Source organism: Erpetoichthys calabaricus, chromosome 8 (assembly GCF_900747795.2).
Source record: "Erpetoichthys calabaricus chromosome 8, fErpCal1.3, whole genome shotgun sequence".
Taxonomy (NCBI): domain Eukaryota; kingdom Metazoa; phylum Chordata; class Cladistia; order Polypteriformes; family Polypteridae; genus Erpetoichthys; species Erpetoichthys calabaricus.
Genome location: NC_041401.2, coordinates 134,715,554 through 134,731,863, shown reverse-complemented (window position 1 = coordinate 134,731,863; position 16,310 = coordinate 134,715,554). Strand labels below are relative to the sequence as shown.

Below are 16,310 nucleotides of genomic sequence, written 5' to 3'. Positions count from 1 at the left end.
AAATTTTTTTTCCCCTTGTATTAGGGCCTTCCTAGTGTGTGCTTGGTGTGTTTGTGTGTGCTTGGTGTGTGTGTGCCCTGCGGTGCTGGCACCCTGCCCGGGTTTTGTTTCCTGCCTTGCACCCTGTGTTGGCTGGGATTGGCTCCAGCAGACCCCCGTGACCCTGTAGTTAGGATATAGCGGGATGGATGAAGGATGGATGGATGTATTAGGGCCTTCCAAGTCAAATGAATAGCCATGGCTGTGGAATTTCCATGTTGATGGTACGACCATTTCATATTGTAACTATCATTTTTTGTATGTCTGTATTTAATGTTGTGTCCAGGTTTCCAAAGGACCATTTTGTGGTGTCTCTGTATTTCATCCTCGATGTCCCCTTCAATTTTAATGAGTTGTGTCTCAACTTTAGTCCTCTCTTCTTTCATTGTAGTATTTGTAGAGGGAGGATTATATCTGGTTGCTGGTTCCCATTTTTGTCACCTTCTACAATTTGTGTTGGATATTTGTGTTATGTTTAACTTAGTTTATTATATTTGTTTTTTTTTTAATTTCAACATACTGTCCATAGTGGTTTTGAAGTTCCAGAAACGCCTACCTTTCAAAATCCAGATCATTTAAATGTATGTTTAATGATTTGCATAAATATTTTTGTAACATTAAACTCCTTTTAACAACGTGACTCTGCTCAGTCCTCTTTAGAATGACATGCTGGCTTTGTGGAAGAAGAGCTGGTGTAGAATGTTACTTGAGAACTCCAGCACCAAGGGGTAAATGAAATTTAAATTTCCTTTAATAACTCTAATTTAGTTCTGCGGCAATATGGCAAATATACTTAGCCATATTGTAAATCAAAGACAAATAGTCCAAATGTTTACCATTATAAACTTAGTGCTTCTTTTTCAAATCACTGAAGTAACTGCTCACATCAGACTGAGTGAGCAAACGCCCTTCTAAATGAAGGCCAAGAACCAAACAAAAAATTAGAAGGTACAGAAACAATGGACAGCCAGGACAGGTTCATTTTTTGTGCTTATTCTTTTGGTTCTTTTTTAACATTTCCTTAAGTAAATATTATTTTCTATGTTTTTAGGTTTAGACTTTATTGAGCCATTAATGAGAAGACAGAGTAAAGACTTGGCACTACATCTGAAATGAACAAATGTCTTGCTATTCTGTTCCATAGCACTGCATTCTGCAGATTTCAGATTTTTTCTTTTAGAAGAAACGTCAGCGTCCCTTCTCCAACATCCAGCACAGGGCACTGATGAACAGGTACAGACACATCATTTTATAAACTTCCATAAGAAAGATAAATTACATTTTGTTGATACTGGCTTACAATGCCTGTGGTGTAGTGAATAAAATGTATAAAAAGACTTAATGCTTGTCTCAGATGCCGACTGTTAATCGTTAAGCAGTAGGAGTCAAAGCCCAAAAGACTAAAAGCTTGTTTTATATCTTCAGACAAACTGTAGTACTAGTACAACTCTTAAAGTCCTTAAAACATTTGAAATGCATTGTGTGCTGTATTAATGATAGTGTATTGTAAGAAACATTGAAGACTTGTAGAATCTGTGATCAAAAGCAGTAATGTTAATAATGTATAATAAATTTACTGTACATTATTTTTTTTACTTACATTCCTTGTAAATTTGGAGGAAAAGGCTATGAGCTTTATGATGACCATTTAAAGAATTTTCTTTCTTTCTTTTTTAATATAATGTATCACAGCAGCATGGAATCCTTCAGCATTTCACCGAGGCACAGAAGTGGTGTGCTGAGAACATTTCTGTGTTCAGAGGGCGAATCTCACTCCCTGCATTACTGTCAATGGACAAAGACGACACTGAGGAGGCCCTTGAGAAATTTGATTTGCTATCTGAATTTCCAGAAGAAGAGGAGAGGGAATATGTCTTTAGACATATTTTTTCACATATGGAAGACATGCATCTGTTTTTAGATTAACGTGAGAGGAAACAGGAAAATGACTGAGTTTTGTGAGAAAATGTAACAAACATACATGTCCCTCATTGTTCAGTTACAACCTACAATTCTTGTACTATATTTTATATATTCTTTAACTTTTTTGTAATAAATGTTTCAAACCAACTTCATCTTTACAGTCCATTGTCTTAGTGTTATGTATTAAAATAATGTTTTATAAAGCAGGGCAAGGCAATATTTATTTATAAACCACATTTACAACAGCAGCCAGAACTGAACCAAAGTGCTGTACAAGAAAGGGTAAAAGAAGCAGTTCAAATATACCGTATGTACACATCACAAAACTGCAAGAATAACCAGCCATTACATAAAAGATAAACTTAAAATACCCATATATACATATTTATAATCCTGAATGTACGTGAGCCAACATATACAAAAAATGTCAACCTTTTGGAGGGTCAAATGGCAGCAAGAAGAAATAAGACTTTAATGATGACTTAAAAATGGCCTGTGATGGAGCAGACCTAATATAATAAGGAGAGCCATTCCAGAGAAAAGGAGTAGCCACCACAAACACCCGATTCCTCCTTTGCTTCATCCTTGACCTCGGCACAACGAAGAGCATCAGGCTAGTAGACCACAGGGATCTTGTTGGCACATACAAGTGAAGAGATTCCAAGAGGCAAGATGGGGCTGATCCACTCAAACATTTGAAAACAAGAAACAGAATTTTAAAATCAATTCTGAAATGGACCAGAAGCCAGTGAAGTGAGGTCAGTATTGGTGAAATATGGCCACACTTACGAGAGCCTTCAATAAGTGAACAGCAAAGTTGTGGAATAGTTATAGGCGTCGTAACAGGGCCTGACCAATACCTACATACAAAGAACTGCAATAGTCCAAATGAGATGCTGTAAAAGCTTGGATGGCCTTTTCAAGATCACAGAAAGAAAGAAAAGCCTTTACCTTAAAGTCTCAGCTGGAAAAAGCTTCATTTAACTTCACAATTTATCTGTTTGTCGAGTTTGAATGAGCTGTCACAGATCACACCTAGGTTAACTGAAGCTTTATGATACGTATATGGAAAGGGGTCTAAGAGCAATATGAGAGACACTCAAACTTTCTTAACTCTTGGACACCATGATCACAGTTTTATTATCATTTAGTTTAAGAAGATGCATTGCCATCCAGGTTTTAATATCATTCAAGCACACATGGAGAGTCTGTATTTTCTCGCTTTGATTTTAGTGGCAAATATATTTAAGTGTCATCAGTATAGAGAAGCCATACTTGTTAACAATGGAGCCTAAAGGTAACATGCCTATCAAAAAGATAGCTGGTCCAAGGATGGAACCCCACAAGTAAGAGGAGCTACAGAGGATGAGAACTCACCCAAATGAATAGAAACGCTCCTATTTCTTAGATAAGATTTAAACCATTTCAGGGCATTACGTTGGATGACTACATACTGTTCAAGGCAGGATATAAGAATCATAAGATCCACAGCATCAAAAGCTGAGGTAAGATCTAGCAGTACAAGAATGGAAGAATCTCCAGGATTATTAATTGGGAAGAGGTTACTGTTAACCTTTAACAAGGATGTTTCAGTGCTGCAAGAACATCTGTATCTGGATTGGAATTTTTCCAGAATACTATTTTCATCTAGAAATGTTTGAGGTAGGACAACTTTTTCAAAGACTTTAGATAAAAAAGGCAGTTTAGAAATTGGCCTGAAATTTAACACATTAGAGGGTCCTTATTTTGTTTTTTATAATACGTTTCTGCACCACAGCGTGTTTCAAGGCAGCAGGAACACAACCAGAAATCAAGCTAGCATTTATTAAGGTAACAATACTTGGTCTGACAGAATCAAAAAAACCCTTAACTAATCAAGAGGGGACACTGACCAGGGGGCACTTTGTAGGATTCAGGAGTTACACCAAATCAGACAACAGAGACGATGACACACGCAGGCACAAAGTGGTCAAAGACAGCTGAACACACTATGGGAAGAATCCTGAGCAGGCAGTGACACCGATGACCTAATAACGGTAATCGTATTTACAAAAAAGTAAATCTCCGTTTGGAGAGTAAGTTGGGGTATGCAACAAATGACAAATTCTTAATACAAGAAATGGTATATGGCGATTAAATGATTTAAAATCACTAAAAAATTGATTTGTAATTATTGTATCGACCCAAACGAAACATTTTTAAAGTTAAGTTTAAAATCTGTTAGTTCAGTTCCAAAATAAATAAAAACGACGGTTTATGGAAGTGCAACTTTCAATAATGCAAATGTTTGCATTTCTTTAGAACAACAAACGATATAATATCTATTAAGCAATTTGAGAGATTTGCTTCACTTTTTTTGATAAGTACATATTTATACGTTAGGGTCCCAGGGATAACAATTATGCATTAAAATTAAAAACCAGGTAAACGTTTGAAAGTTTAATAACTCCACTTGAAATTTATCAACATTATAGCAGCAGCGAAGAACAAAATTAAGAAAACACAATTCAAGACAAACAATGGAAATGAAGGTATGAACTGTATTAGTAAGCTGGATCATTTAAAAAATTGTTCAATATAAACACTTTTAAAAGTTTCTTTTAAACTCGAAAGTTTAGACCTTCATTTTCATGCCTGTTGATTGCTTTGTTGTGTTATTGATCATCATTTATTTTGTAATATAATAAATTAATGTCATTAACGGAATTTTCCTTTATTGAACGAGGTTCCAGAAATAATGTCAGACATGCCGTTTAGTACAAAAGTACCATAAAAATAATTTCAAATATTTTGAATGATAGAATTCACTATAATAGCAGTTAGAGCATCCACATTCAAATTTAGTATGGGGTTTCCTTAATCTAAAAATATGTTATGCCCTCTTTCTTTTAACTATCGAATCCATCCATCCATCCATTTTCCAACCCGCTGAATCCGAACATAGGGTCACGGGGGTCTGCTGGAGCCAATCCCAGCCAACACAGGGCACAAGGCAGGAACCAATCCTGGGCAGGGTGCCAACCCACCGCAGGACACACACAAACACACCCACACACCAAGCACACACTAGGGCCAATTTAGAATCACCAATCCACCTAACCTGCATATCTTTGGACTGTGGGAGGAAACCGGAGAGCCCGGCGGAAACCCATGCAGACACGGGGAGAACATGCAAACTCCACGCAGGGAGGACCCGGGAAGCGAACCCAGGTCCCCAGATAACTATCGAATCCTGACTCATAAATTATAAAACTGTTTTTTGTTTCTAAAAGTAAACACGACAGTAATACCATAAAGAGAAACTCGGATTCTTGCCTCGTGATTGCAGAAAGTCATATTAATATCGTCTTTTAGGGTTACATGGTAAATCAACGTTACTAGTTTTTCAACGAAAGCGATGTTACAGAGGACGGACGCGAATGCTGGGGGCGTGGTGTGGAAGGCAGGAGGCGTGGAAGGCCGGGGGCGTGGAAGGCCAGGGGCGTGGAAGGCCGAGTCTGCCACCGGCAGCCGGATACAATTGGGTCACGTTGGGTAGAAACCCGGAAGTGTGGGAGGGAGAAAACAGGCGAACTTGCTTTGGTAAGCTACGATCAGTGTTTACCACTGATGCCGCAAATGATTTAAAGATATCTCTGAATGATAATTTGGCTTGCCATACGTATCTAATATAATGGGGTAATGTAGGGAGCTGGATGAAGGAGTGAAAAAAGAGGGAGACGTGAGGAGTCAGGCTCTTCTAGCGAGGAAGAGTCAGGGGAAGATGACTTTGTAATTATGTGTAAGGCGATGGATGAATGGAGGTAGTTGGGAGAACTTAGTCCGTGTATTAGGGCCACACTGAAGAGAAAAAATACGGACACAGTGGAGAAAAAAAAAAACAATGTCGAGAATAAAGTCGATATTTCCACTTTGATCTCGACGCTTAGGACAAGAATAAAGTCGACATGCTGACTTTATTCTCGCCGTTTATGTCGAGATTAAAGTCGCTATTTCCATTTTATTCTCGTACTTTATTTTGTCATTAAAGTAGAATGTCGTAAATTAAACTTCATCTTAAAATAAATATTTAAGTTACAGTACTAGATTTTCTCAAACCCCGTCATAAGTTATGTAGCACATTAAATGCTTTGTGTTAAATGTTCCCCGACCCAGTTATTCATCACACCTGTTGCGATCGCCGCACAGAATACATTCGCTTCATGATATTCCTACTCACTGAACATTTAGAATGCTAAGATAAATACTTGATATCATTTTCATGATGAAATGCATTAAAGCAGGTATCAAACATGCACGGTAGTGCTGCTCCCTTCACGCGACGCGACGCATGCTGCAGCGGACGCTCCTGCTACTCAAGCGTTGAAGTGTTTATACTTGGGCGCGTACTTTACGTAAATCTTGAGGAATCCGCCAGGTGGCAGTGCGAGATATTATCACGGTGAGAACATGTTCGGCTTCTCTATGTTGTGAATTGCCTAGAACAGGGGTAGGCAACGTCGGTCCTGGAGTGCCACAGTATGTGCAGGTTTTCATTCCAACCCAATTGCTTAATTAGAAACCAATCATTGCCAATCTCAGACCTAATTTAATTTTATGGCTTGTTAGTCTGTGCAATGTAAGGCTTTTATATCGTAGATTTTTTTCCTTTCCAAGGATATCATCCAAATGATTTGAAGCCTAAAACAGATCATTTTCAGTCTGTCACATTTTTCTATTAAGTGTTTTATTAAATCAAACCGTGCATGATGAACACACACAGATGTAATTGGAAAAAAGCTAGCTGGAGAACTGCTGGCTGCTTTGTCTTTTACATCTTATTGCTAATAAGGAGCAATTAAAACACTGAATGCAGCAGTTTAAGATTGAAATAAGCAATTAAGGTTGGAGAACCTTAACAAGCGAGGCCACTAAAATGAAGCATTAAAATGTCACTTAAGCAATATGTGCTTCATCAGCAATAATTGAGTTCTCGTTAAGGAACTGGGTTGGAACAAAAACCTGCACATACTGTGGCACTCCAGGACCGACGTTGCCTACCCCTGGCCTAGAACACCCATTAAATTCCGATGACACCTTACCTCAATATCTCTGAAAAGGATGTTTATTGATTAAATCCAGGGATGTGTCCATTCCAGCAAGCATTGGGCACAAGTGAGAAACAATCCCTGGAAGATGCCTCAGCTCATCGCAAGGTGAATACAAGCACACACATACACCAACGTCATTTTAGCGGCACCAAATCCCGAAATCTGCATATTTTTGGAAGGAAACTGGAGCACACTGAGGAAACCCAGCAGGAAAACGTGTAAACTCCAGGCAGGGAATATCAGCGACGTGACTCCCTGCAAGACAGCAGCGCTAACGCTCCGCCACTGTGTCACCCCATGTGTGTAATTATTAACAGTATTCATTATTTAAATGAAATTATCTATTTATCTGTAAAATGTAATACACATAATTTAATGCTTTTCATCATTAAAGTGATATCAAGTATAAATCTAAGGATTCTAAATGTGCAGAGAGTTGGAATATCATACATTTAATGTGCTCAGTGTGGTGATACACTGCTGTCAGGAGCCCTAGAAAAAAAGACTCCTGCCTGGAGTTTACACGCTTTCCTGCTGGGTTTCCTCAGTGTGCTCCAGTTTCCTTCCAAAGATATGCAGATTTGGGGATTTGGTGCCGCTAAAATGACGCTAGTGTATGTGTGTGCTTGTATTCACCTTGCGATGAGCCGAGGCATCGTCCAGGGATTGTTTTTCACTCGTGCCCAATGCTTGCTGGAATGGACACATCCCTGGATTTAATCAATAAACAACCTTTTCAGAGATATTGCGGTAAGGTGTCATTGAAATTTAATGGGTGTTCTAGGCAATTCACAACACAGAGAAGCCGAACATGTTCACACCGTGATATTATCTCACACCGCCACCTGACGGATTCCTCCAGATTAACGTAAAGTACACGTGCAAGTATAAACACTTCAATGCTTGCGTAGCAGGAGCATCCGCTGCAGCATGCGTCGCATTGCGTGAAGTATAACTCTGGCCTAAGGGGTCTCCAGGGGCCTCATGCATAACGCCGTGCATAGAATTCGCACTATAACATGATGTAAGCACAAAAGCGGAAATGTACTTACGCAAAAAAAAATCCAGATGCAGGAATCTGTGCGTTCGCCAACTTCCACATTTTTCCACTACATAAATCCCGATCAGCATGAAAAGTAACGTACGTGCACGCGCCTGCTGTCCCGCCCCAGCTCCTCCCAGAATTACTCCTCTTTTCAGCCTTCTGTGAAAAGACAATGGGAAAAGCAGGGGGGAAGTATAAGAATTTCAGCGAATACCAAGTGGAGGCAAAGAAAAACGTACTATTTGTTGGTTTAAACAGTGGTATAATCAACAAAATGAAGTTAATCGAGTGACAGAGTGTCGGAGAAACTCGAAAGCTCAAGTTCACAAAGTCGCACAGTGCCTGAAATAAAAAAGAAGTCACATATCAAAGTCACCGTGAAAAGGCGAGTGATAGCCCTCCGTCTGAGTGTCATATGAAGGCTTATTAGGGTACAGACAAAAAATAGGCACACAGTGGGGAAAAAAGCATGAAATGTCAACTTTAATCTCGAAATTTCCACTTTAATCACGTAGTTTATTTTGCCATTAAAGTAGAACACCGTAAACTTCATCTTAAAATCGTTTAATTTACTAGTTTCTCAAATCCCATCGTAACTAAAGTAGCACGTTAAATGCTTTGTTCTGTATTTGATCTTCTATGTGCTCTATGTGTGTGAATCACTACCTGCTTCTTAAACAGGTGTTCTAACGAAACATTCTACCCATCGAAATGATATACTTACTGATACTACGCATGCGCAGACCAAAATTACGCAACTTTTCTCGAAGCTTACCAACTGCTTGTCGATCTGTCCTACCTAGTGTTGAAGTTTGAGGTAAGTGTTACTGTATTTCAGTAATATGTATGCTTTTCTTAGCCTTACTACATTAATGCATTTATTACAGTTTACTGCATAGGTATTTTTAACTGATGACATGGTATAACGTTATAAGTTTAATGCTATGACTTACAATAAACGGATGGGTGTAACATATACGGTGTATATACCATTCATGCCAAGTAATCTGTTGCTTTTGTTGACATAGTGTGTAATAAATAAACTGTTAATTTAATGTGCTAATTGCAACTTGTTTATTTTGCTTTTTTAAGCTATGGAAAAAAAGTGGGAAGAAATTTATAACTCATAAAAGGAGGGCTAATGGATGTGTTAACCAGTGAGTCTGCCATGAGAACTGCAAGGATGGACATAGCCTGTGCTCTCCTTGAATACAGAGGTAATACAATGATATGATTCACATACAGTAATATATTTTATCATACAGTTCATAAGGATTCTCCTGCAAAAGTTCTGTTAATGTGAAAGGAGCATCCCAATGTTCTAAGGTCCAATACTTGTTTGTAATGATATCTGATTAACATCTTTGATATTGCATTTTGGAAAACCTAACATGATGCAACACACTTTCAAATTTTAAGTTAGGTTTGCTTGAAGAATTATTTTGTCAGAAGCCGCAAATATTAGCATACTAGCAATAAAATAATTGAAAGTAAATTAAATATTGAGTGAAGATTATTTTCTTATTTTGAATAACAGCAGTATGTTACACCTAACACTACTATTGCTTTTTCAAAATACTGAAAATTAATCAAATGACTGATGTTAAAGCTTGTATACTAATGAGAACAACTGTGATTATAGGCAATGCAGAAGGTTATTGCTTGGTTTGTTCCAAGCTGGAAGATGATCCCAACAAAAGCACAATTGAAATGGTAACAATATTTCAACATGTACCATCCACAATAATATAATATCCTACTATGCTCATTTTCACTCTTCATAATTTTGTTCTTGGGGTCTAGTAATATAACTTAACAAGTAAAATATTAACTGCTTCTACACCTGCTTGGCCGCATCAGAAGAAATAGTTAATTGAATCAGTCACTATTATTACTGTTTCCATGTTCAGACTAATCGTTATGTTTTAGTTTTCAGGTGCAGTGTGATATGTGCAGTCGCTGGGCACATTTTGAATGTGCAAAATACAATGAAAAAATTGAAATAGCATATGTTTGTAAAAAATGTATAGATAAATAAGTATTGTTCTTTGGTCTTTGTTGTTGGAGTGTTTTATTGTTCACAAATGTATGTAAATTAAAGCCTTTCTATTCTTCCTATGAAGTGCTGTTGTTTTATTTGAAATGCCCTCAAATAAGGTGCTTTATGGACCTTAAAAGTTTCACTTAATATGTTTAATAGAAAATATTACACATACTTTATAATGTTGTATGTAATACAGTTGTTGTTTATTTTGTTATACTATACTGTATATAATGTGTCAGCTTTGCAGTATATTTCAGTCCTTGGAAATGTGTTACTGATGTACCCATATGCATTATGAAGGTAGGATGTTTAGTTAGTGTTATTTATCCCATCGAGATGATCTACCCATGTGTATAATAAAGGTAGGATGTTTAGTTAGTGTTATTTACCCCATCGAGATCATCTACCCATGTGTATAATAAAGGTAGGATGTTTAGTTAGTGTTATTTACCTCATCGAGATGATCTACCCATATGCATTATGAAGGTAGGATGTTTAGTTAGTGTTATTTACCCCATCGAGATGATCTACCCATATGCATTATGAAGGTAGGATGTTTAGTTAGTGTTATTTACCCCATCGAGATGAGATGATCTACCCATATGCATTATGAAGGTAGGATGTTTAGTTAGTGTTATTTACCCCATCGAGATGATCTACCCATGTGTATAATAAAGGTAGGATGTTTAGTTAGTGTTATTTACCCCATCGAGATGATCTACCCATATGCATGATAAAGGTAGGATGTTTAGTTAGTGTTATTTACCCCATCGAGATGATCTACCCATGTGTATAATAAAGGTAGGATGTTTAGTTAGTGTTATTTACCCCATCGAGATGATCTACCCATATGCATTAAGGTAGGATGTTTCGATAAGGTAGCACCAATCGATAGATATATCTGTCGAAATAAACTACGGTAGGATACTTCGACAAAGTAGGACAAATCATCAGAACACGGGCTTTCTCTTTCTCCAACAGGACACAGAATCCATTACATTCGTGATATTACAGCTCTCTAAATAATTAAAATAATGAGATGTATACGGGATATCTTTTTCATGATGATAGGAATGAAAGCATGTTATTAAACATGGGAACACGGTGGCACAGTGCTTGTTCATGTCTCACGCAAGATGCTTGCTGCGTCATGCGCGACCTTCAATGAAATCATTTATCGCAGCAGTACTGTCTCTTTCAAACATACTAACCTCCAATTTTTGTCCTTACTTTTCTTTCTCCAAATACCCAATAACCACACAATCAGCTCTGTAATAGACGTTAAGCCATCTGTAAGCTTAGAACAACAATTCTTCAAAACGTTTAAGGAACATTGAAATATCTTCGTAGTACGTGTTTAATTATTCTATCAATCTATCCTACCAGTGTCTCGCCAGCCCAGCAAGAATAAAGCACGAGGTATAGAATAATACGTGAACTAGCCAGCGCTGCGGCACCGTGTCCTCACATGTTTGATTATTAACAATATAGATTATTTAAATGAAGTTAAAGTTTTATCTGTATAATACAATCAACATATTTTGCTGCATTTCATCTTAAAAATGATACCGTCATCATATGTAAATACGCGCTTTATAAAGTGGTGCAGGTTGTGGAATATTATAACTGTTGTGCAAGTTTACAGTGAGGTAATTGTACTTATAAGTACAAACAGTTCTACAAGGAGCACTTGATGGACTGACTGAGTGCATTTAAAGTTCTTGGGATGAAACTGTTTCTGAACCGCGAGGTCTGTACAGGAAAGGCTCTGAAGCATTTTGCCATGGCTGTGGCAGCGTGTGCTTGATGCTGTATCCCGATAATTCTCTTTCCGATCAGCTGCTGCTGTGATTCCAAACTCAGATTCAGTGATATAAATACTCCAAGTGGTGCAGTGAGAGTAATATGGAAAAAGATGATCCGCTATGGCAACCCTTAACGGGAGCAGCTGAAAGAAGAAAAAGATGGTGCAGTGAGAGTAACAACGCTAAAGCAGCTATTGTATTTAGAATAGTTTGACCATTCTGTGGACCATTATATTGTTACAGGTTAATCACAATCAGATGCATTAAACTAATAAACAATATTTGGTTAATTTCAGTGTATTTATAAAGCCGCGTCAGGAATGTGGATCTAAGAAAGAAAGGGTAACCACACAGGAACAGTAGCACTGCTTTGACGCTGGGTGCCCCCAGTCTGCAAAACCAAGCAGAGAACTTGCGTACGACAGGGTATGAGCTAACGTGGAAATGTGCGTGGCTTTACGCCAAGTTAAGGTTTTATACATCGCGATTTGAGCGTGGAAACATTCGCACGTAACATTTTTGTGCATACGCACCGTTTATACATGAGGCCCCAGGTGTACTTCAGTGTAGAGAACTTTATGGCAGGTGTAACGAGGCTCCAAAAAACTGGTTGTATGAATGGGTATCACACAGGTTTAACTGAAATATTGCGTAAATGTTGGGTTCGTGATCTGGTGGTCAGAGACACGAACACAGAATTCAATGTGTGTTCTTCTGAGTGGGCTTTCTTTATTGCATGCGTGCTGTCTCTATCTGACGTACCAAACTCCCCGTTCCTATCCTTCCTTTTTCTTTCTCCACATAACCAATCACCACACGATAAACGTCTTTGTGAAATTAAAACTAGTTATAAACTTCAACAACGGAGTGGTCAGAACTTTAAAAAATCTTCGTTATACATTTTTAAATATGCCATCCACTCAGAGTTGCACCCATCCTAGCAAGCATCATGTACCAGGCAGGAACAAATCGTGAACGGGACACCAGCTAATTGCATGGTGAATACGAGCACACACATACCCCAGGGTCAATATAGCATAACAAAACCCCACTGCCTACATGACTTTGAAAGGAAACTGAAGCACGCTGAGTAAACCCACCAGGAAAACATGCAAAACAGGGTACACTCTGGACCCCCTTGCTGCCAGGCAGCAGTACAGCCTTCACGCCACCGTGCCCCCACATGATTAGTACATGCTTTAATGCATTTCATCATGAAAATGTTATCAAGTATTTATCTTAGCATTGTAAATGTTCAGGGAGCAGGAATATCATAAAATTAGTGTATTCTGTGTGGTGATCGCTGCTTGTGCCTCCTCTTAGTGCAGAGGAAATCAGTTTAACAAGCACTTAGTGATTAATATGGCTAGGGGAACGCTTAACACAAAGTATTTCATGAGCTACATAATTTATGACGGGGTTTGGGAAGATCTACTAAATTAAATATTCATTTTAAGATGAAGCTTAGTTTACAATGTTCTACTTTAATGACAAACTACGAGAATAAAGTCAACATGTCGACTTTAATTTCGACATTTAGTTTTTTTTTTCACTGTGTCCATATTTTTTTTTTCACCGTGGCCCTAATACGCTTCCGTAAATTAGAGTATGATGGGAGAAGTTTAAAAAAATTGGGGAACGGTCATTTAATAATTTTTTTTACTAAAATTAAGGAACAACAAGAACAAGCATGAACTTTTTCTAGTTTAGGACAAATATAATTTCAGGTATAGCAGTAGATGTAAATATTAAAGAAATAATAGGGTATTTAAGAAAACACAACGTAATACAGTAGATGGATATATCATTAATATTAAAAGAGATGGGAAATGAATTCAGACAAATTCCATTGTGTTGTCTTTTAAGGGTAATTTACTAAGTACTGTAAAGTGAAATTAACGTACGAGATTAATCCAACTAGTTAGATGTTTTAAGTGTCAAATATCTGGACATACAGCAGGAATTTGTAAAGGAAGAAAAAGACTTTCAAAGTGTGGTAGTGATCATATTTATGAAGAATGTAAAGAACTAATTTTGAAATGTTGTAATTGTGGTGTGAATCACGGTACTGCTTATGCAGGGTGTAGTTTTTATCTAAAGTTAAAACAGAATAAAAATATCATATGCATAAACAGTAAGAAAAGTTAGAAGGATGGCAAGTATAATGGCATAACTTGAGAAAAACTGTAAAGGTAGTGGAAAAAGAGATCCAACCAGTAAAAATGGAAGATGTTTCAGAATACATAAACAATGAAGCAATAGAGCTACTTAATGATTTTGCCATTAAACAAGAAATAATAGTGGATATATTAAAATTTTTAGCTTTTATTGTCAGTCAGTCATTGTCCAACCCGCTATATCCTAACACAGGGTCGTGGGGGGGTCTGCTGGAGCCAATCCCAGCCAGCACAGGGCACAAGGCAGGAACAAACCCTTGGCAGGGCGCTAGCCCACCACAGCTTTTATTGTGGTAGTTACAAATTGTACTGCACAAGCAGCAAAGAAATCTGAGAAACTGAAAATAATTGAGGTCAGCTGTAAAGTACTTAATCGTAACAGGAGGATACACTGATAAATTACAGCCAGTATTTCAAACTCCTAGCTAATTAGGTCAATAATGAAAGTTATTCAGTGGAATATAAGAAGTTTAATAGAAAATGGTCAAGAATTTGCACAGTATACACTATCTATACACATTTTACTAGAAGTGATTTGTGTACAAGAAACCTGGCTAATGGCTTATTTACAGTTTAAGGGTTTTTGATTGTATTAGAAAAGATCGGTAATCTCAGGATGGTGGGCGTTGCGTTTTTGTTAGAAATGATGTAATATATAGAGAACATAAGTACATAATTTGAGTGTAACATGGTAGTAATAAAGAGTTCAGAAGGAGATCAGAGGGTGGTTTAATTTTTACAATGCAGGAGATTTTTTTGCAAAAACAGTTACAAAAGTTGCTTATATATGTAAGTTATCCAGTTATAAGTGGATACTAATTCTCCTAATGTACTGTAGGGTAGTAAAATACAAAAAAAAAATCAAGATAGTCTAGAACAGCTGCTAGCTGATGTAAATCTTGTATGCCTAAATAATGGTAGAGGGACCCAATAGGACACCCATAGCAATGTGTATAGTTGTTTGGATTCAATATTATGTTTAGTAGGTGGGCTGTTTTGTGTGACGATATGGGTCGGCTCCTTCCTCCCTCTTTTGGGAGCTTTCTTGAACTTGACACCATCGATAGTCATGACCGGGATAAGCTGAGCAGATGAGAACACACCAAGGAAGGGGATGGTGAAAAGTGCTCAAGTGCTTTTATATTAAAAAAAAAATCCCAAAACAAGGTGGCCAAAAATCCATAAGCCGTGGTGCCTTCCTTTAAAACTGATGCCTCTCCAGCTTATCCTATTAGGATCTCGCAGCCCGAAAAGACATCGACCAACAGGCGCAGACGCCCATTCCATCCGGCCTGTGTCCCTGCTGCCAATACCATGGCTTTTCCGGGACCCTATAAGTCATTTAACAGGATCAACCCACGGCCCCTTCCCGAGCGATGGCCACTCTCTCCTCTTCGGAGATCTACTCATGTTCATCTGCTTCCATTCACTGCGGCCGGCCGGCCTGCCTGCCTGTCTTGTGACCTTGCGCTCCCATTTTTATATGCTGGGGAGTGGTTGCAGGTGCGATCTCTCGCACATGCCGGCAAGTCAACACCCGGTCGGTCAACTACCTCGCACCATCCCGGAGACTAGGCATCTTCGCAGCAGATCACTCGCACCTGCTCCACTTCCCAGCGAGAGTTCACTCTATTATTCATTTATTAAAAGGGACAGTTTTTCTGAGCCACGGACCCGCTATACCACAGATTGGGAGGTAGATTATGAGGCAATATTGGTGAGTGATCATTCCATCTGGAATACGTTTAAGAATATTTGTCATTTTTTGAATTAGATGAACAATTGATAATTTCACCTAATATCAATGAATTTAATGAATGGTTAGTATAATAAACGAGCTGTATATACCCGGCGTTGCCCGGGGCAGAAGTAACCTAATCGGTCAAACACTTACATATATACCAAAGTAAACCTAATCGGTCAAACAGTTACATATATAAAAAAAGCGAACCTAATCGGATAAACAGCTTCATATATACAGAAGCGAACCTAATCGGACAAACAGCTAATCTATATACATAAGCAAACCTAATTGGTCAAACAGTTACATAAATACAAAAGCAAACCTAATCGATGAAACAGCTTCATATATACAGAAGCGAACCTAATTGGTCAAACAGTTATGCATGTGCAGAATGATTTTACAAAGATTATGCGTGTTAACAATCATTAAAAAGAAAAGATTGA

General features: G+C 37.9%; 1 long non-coding RNA gene across 1 annotated transcript; it reads left to right on the top strand.

Annotated features, from left to right (window-relative positions):
- The first annotated feature begins 5,491 nt into the window (after positions 1–5,491).
- Positions 5,492–10,192, top strand: LOC114656086 (uncharacterized). Its single transcript, XR_003716980.2, has 3 exons — positions 5,492–5,544; positions 8,779–8,914; positions 9,190–10,192. It is a non-coding gene; the product is annotated as an uncharacterized LOC114656086 (long non-coding RNA).
- The last annotated feature ends 6,118 nt before the right edge of the window (positions 10,193–16,310 follow it).